Genomic DNA, 5,000 nt, shown 5'->3' on the forward strand with positions numbered 1-5,000 from the left:
GACCGGCAATCACTCCACCTGCGCCCCACTCCAACCGCCCAACTCGCAACTCCAGCGGATGAACGGCGGACTTTTCCCGCAGTCGCAATGTGCAATCCACCCCTATAACATGCGTTTCATGAAGAGTTATCTCCAATATGCGACATTCCCGCTGTCCCTATACATGAGCTGCGGGCTGTACCAGTTACGAGCTAGAGACGCGACCGCGTTGCTCTCTGTACGAATGCCGATGCTGAGCGGTCAGCTAGGAGGCGCTCCATCCATGTCGGTACCGGTGAGCGTTGCACTCGCAGTCGCAAGAACGTACGGCAAGTATATTACCTGGAAGAGTCAATGACAGTCCACGCCCCCCTGCGTGGGAAGAGTCTTTCTAGGCCATGACCCACCGGAAGGGCGCAGCGTCCCCCACCCCAGACATGTGACGTCACACCATCGGTATTGACGACTAGACTGATTCCTTATAATCATTTGCCATACACCGGTGGAAGCTGCCGAGACGAGTAACTACATAGCGGGCTCGCCGTGTCACTAATGTACAGAGATACAACAGTTTCGACTGGAACCGGATTAAACGTATACACGGCGCTGATTAGTAATAGATAGAGCCATCAGAATACAGATAATGTATACAACTGTCCGTATACATGCTGAAAGACTCTGCTCACAATCACAACCACACGTCAGCCACACACCCTTATCACGCACTACTCTCTGCCTGTAACACGCACACAGACAATATGTAAGCACCAGCATGGAACAACACCCAGTGCATCCTCTCCGCCACATTAGACAATCCACACTGTCATAACCAGACTGGGAGGTCCACTCAGAAAACAGAATATCCCACCCACCCGACAACCACCATTGCTCAGCCAAGCCACCAACACCCACACATGTCCTACACAGGGGTGCACCCAACATCACAATACTGCCTCCTCTCACAGCACACAAACAATGGCAGGAATGAAAGACACAGGTCTGCCACAAGCATGGAATGAGAGCGCCGCCTGTCATGAGCCAAAGGTGCATCCTGACGTGGCAAATCAGATGATGCCGCAGGCATCCACTTACTATAATCACAATCAACAAACCGGCCGCCCCGCCCCGCCCCCCATTAAACCTTTCCTTACAACAATGTGTACCTTAACCTAACCTATATCGTACCGTAACCTAACCTATATCGTACCGTAACCTAACCTATGTCGTACCGTAACCTAACCTATGTCGTACCGTAACCTAACCTATGTCGTACCGTAACCTAACCTATGTCGTACCGTAACCTAACCTATGTCGTACCGTAACCTAACCTATGTCGTACCGTAACCTAACCTATGTCGTACCGTAACCTAACCTATGTGGTACCGTAACCTAACCTATGTCGTACCGTAACCTAACCTATGTCGTACCTTAACCTAACCTATGTCGTACCTTAACCTAACCTATGTCGTACCTTAACCTAACCTATGTCGTACCTTAACCTAACCTATGTCGTACCTTAACCTAACCTATGTCGTACCTTAACCTAACCTATGTCGTACCTTAACCTAACCTATGTCGTACCTTAACCTAACCTATGTCGTACCTTAACCTAACCTATGTCGTACCTTAACCTAACCTATGTCGTACCTTAACCTAACCTATGTCGTACCTTAACCTAACCTATGTCGTACCTTAACCTAACCTATGTCGTACCTTAACCTAACCTATGTCGTACCTTAACCTAACCTATGTCGTACCTTAACCTAACCTATGTCGTACCTTAACCTAACCTATGTCGTACCTTAACCTAACCTATGTCGTACCTTAACCTAACCTATGTCGTACCTTAACCTAACCTATGTCGTACCTTAACCTAACCTATGTCGTACCTTAACCTAACCTATGTCGTACCTTAACCTAACCTATGTCGTACCTTAACCTAACCTATGTCGTACCTTAACCTAACCTATGTCGTACCTTAACCTAACCTATGTCGTACCTTAACCTAACCTATGTCGTACCTTAACCTAACCTATGTCGTACCTTAACCTAACCTATGTCGTACCTTAACCTAACCTATGTCGTACCTTAACCTAACCTATGTCGTACCTTAACCTAACCTATGTCGTACCTTAACCTAACCTGTATTGCGCCTTAACCTAACCTGTATTGCGCCTTAACCTAACCTGTATTGCGCCTTAACGTAACCTGTATTGCGCCTTAACGTAACCTGTATTGCGCCTTAACGTAACCTGTATTGCGCCTTAACGTAACCTGTATTGCGCCTTAACGTAACCTGTATTGCGCCTTAACGTAACCTGTATTGCGCCTTAACGTAACCTGTATTGCGCCTTAACGTAACCTGTATTGCGCCTTAACGTAACCTGTATTGCGCCTTAACGTAACCTGTATTGCGCCTTAACGTAACCTGTATTGCGCCTTAACGTAACCTGTATTGCGCCTTAACGTAACCTGTATTGCGCCTTAACGTAACCTGTATTGCGCCTTAACGTAACCTGTATTGCGCCTTAACGTAACCTGTATTGCGCCTTAACGTAACCTGTATTGCGCCTTAACGTAACCTGTATTGCGCCTTAACGTAACCTGTATTGCGCCTTAACGTAACCTGTATTGCGCCTTAACGTAACCTGTATTGCGCCTTAACGTAACCTGCATTGCGCCTTAACGTAACCTGCATTGCGCCTTAACGTAACCTGTATTGCGCCTTAACGTAACCTGTATTGCGCCTTAACGTAACCTGTATTGCGCCTTAACGTAACCTGTATTGCGCCTTAACGTAACCTGTATTGCGCCTTAACGTAACCTGTATTGCGCCTTAACGTAACCTGTATTGCGCCTTAACGTAACCTGTATTGCGCCTTAACGTAACCTGTATTGCGCCTTAACGTAACCTATATTGCGCCGTAACGTAACCTATATTGCGCCGTAACGTAACCCACATTGCCCCTTAACGTAACCCACATTGCCCCTTAACGTAACCCACATTGCCCCTTAACGTAACCCAACACACGTTGGGCCTTAACCCAACACACGTTGGGCCTTAACCCAACACACGTTGGGCCTTAACCCAACACACGTTGGGCCTTAACCCAACACACGTTGGGCCTTAACCCAACACACGTTGGGCCTTAACCCAACACACGTTGGGCCTTAACCCAACACACGTTGGGCCTTAACCCAACACACGTTGGGCCTTAACCCAACACACGTTGGGCCTTAACCCAACACACGTTGGGCCTTAACCCAACACACGTTGGGCCTTAACCTGCTCTGTAATTGTCATACGACGCGTTAAATTAGTGTAGTGTTGCCTAACTGCAACCCCCGCAATATAGTTTGCTACTCGCACTGCCCGGTCCCCAGTGTATCGCTTCATGTTAAACACCTTGCAGCTATACACTGTAATGTGGATGGCAGCAGGACGTACATGCTCAATGCCCTTTGCAGTTGTTCATTGGCATTTGCAGTTGTTCATTGGCATTCGCATGTGCGAAGCACTTAGCCTACGCTGTGGTACGGCCTGTGTCAACTGTCCGCTGATGTTGTACGTCCAAATCACACACTGTACTGCACATTGGTCCTCATGTACTGAATGATACATCGTGGTACATGTGACCGTACAACGACTGCGCCAACAACGGCGAACCATGCGGTCCAAATGTTGTGCACTCAGCTACGTGTCGTCTCCCTATAAGAGCTGGATTGCAGTGTGGTATGCCCTGGATGGCGATCAGCATGAGCCGTCTGTTGATGTAGTGGCGCGTGTTGTCAGACGTAGTCGTCTCTTCTCACACACCGTGATAGCATGGTGCACTGCGTTCCACATCTGCGACATGCGACAGAGGCCGGTTGACAGTCGTTCGCGCAATGGACATCGCATACGTACGGGGGCCACCTTCCACGTGTTCGCGAAGCGTGCACATGTTGTTGCGTGTATGTGGGCAGACATAGTGTGTCGTGACACCTGACACAGGCATGCAACAATCGTTGAATTTGCAAATGGCGATGGACGCCTACGTTTGCTGGTGACGTTATGCAAATGAACAACTGGTAAACCGTTGTGGTGCGGTTGTTCTCGCTAGAGGTGAATCAGTGATGGCGACGATCGGTTGAGCTACCAACCGGTTGTTCCAGCGATACCCACCATGCCCACGAACGTGAATGGCATCTGGGTGTGAAGCGATACGCGGCGGTGGCTGGGTGGGACCGTCCCCGGCCGGTGAGGGGGGGCCTCCCGGCGTGCTGGCCGCGCGGTGCGTGGGCGCACGCGCTACAGCCGGCTGGTGGGGGCGGCCAGTGGCAGGCGCGCCGGCCGACGGAGGCGGCAGGCGGCGCAGCTGCGCGCCGGCGCACCCTGCACGCGGCGCCGTGCGGCCAAAGTAGGTCCTCGCGGGCCCGGTGCGAAGCGCGGTGGACATCTGCAGTGTGCTGGTCCGATTGAGGACTGTGTGCGCTGAGGATGCGCCGCCGCCCGGCGCTCGGCGCCGCGACGCCGTCTGCTGCTCGGTCGCCTCTGCGGTTCTCGCAGGTGGTTTGTATCGCAGCTGTGCGGACGTGTTGGCGCGTGCGCTGTGCTGGGAGAGTTCGCTTCGGCACCCAAGTGGGGCTTTTGTCCTTCTGTGGCGCTGGCGTTGGAGCTGCCGGTCACCGTAGGTGGCGCGTGTTGTCTCCCGCCGGCAATGCCACGACAGCACGCTCCCGGGCCTCTGTCGGCAGCGGCAAGCTCAGTTGGGAGCACGGGTGGTCGCACCTAAAGCGTCTACTCGCCAAACTCCGGGCGATTGCGCCTCTCTCGAACCCGACCAAGTACTTAGGACGGCGCTGCGCGCCGCCGGGACCTGAGAGGGTTTCGAGGTGTATTGTGCAGGGGAGCTCAGCCTCCTCCTGTTTGCAGAATAATTGAGCGGACGCTTGCGTGTTCGCGCGGGCCCCCGGGACACACTCCCGGGCGGCCGGCTGCTCAGCTCTAGTTGACGCAGCTCCCTGGTTGATCCTGCCAG

General features: G+C 52.2%; 1 non-coding gene across 1 annotated transcript in view; it reads left to right on the top strand.

The window, feature by feature from the left end:
• The first annotated feature begins 4,980 nt into the window (after positions 1-4,980).
• LOC124585263 overlaps positions 4,981-5,000 on the top strand; it is a 1,910-nt gene continuing 1,890 nt past the window's right edge. The window contains exon 1 of the ribosomal RNA XR_006974833.1: positions 4,981-5,000. This exon is cut by the window's right edge and continues 1,890 nt beyond it. This is a non-coding gene — a ribosomal RNA (small subunit ribosomal RNA).

Source organism: Schistocerca americana, unplaced genomic scaffold (genome assembly GCF_021461395.2).
Source record: "Schistocerca americana isolate TAMUIC-IGC-003095 unplaced genomic scaffold, iqSchAmer2.1 HiC_scaffold_492, whole genome shotgun sequence".
Taxonomy (NCBI): domain Eukaryota; kingdom Metazoa; phylum Arthropoda; class Insecta; order Orthoptera; family Acrididae; genus Schistocerca; species Schistocerca americana.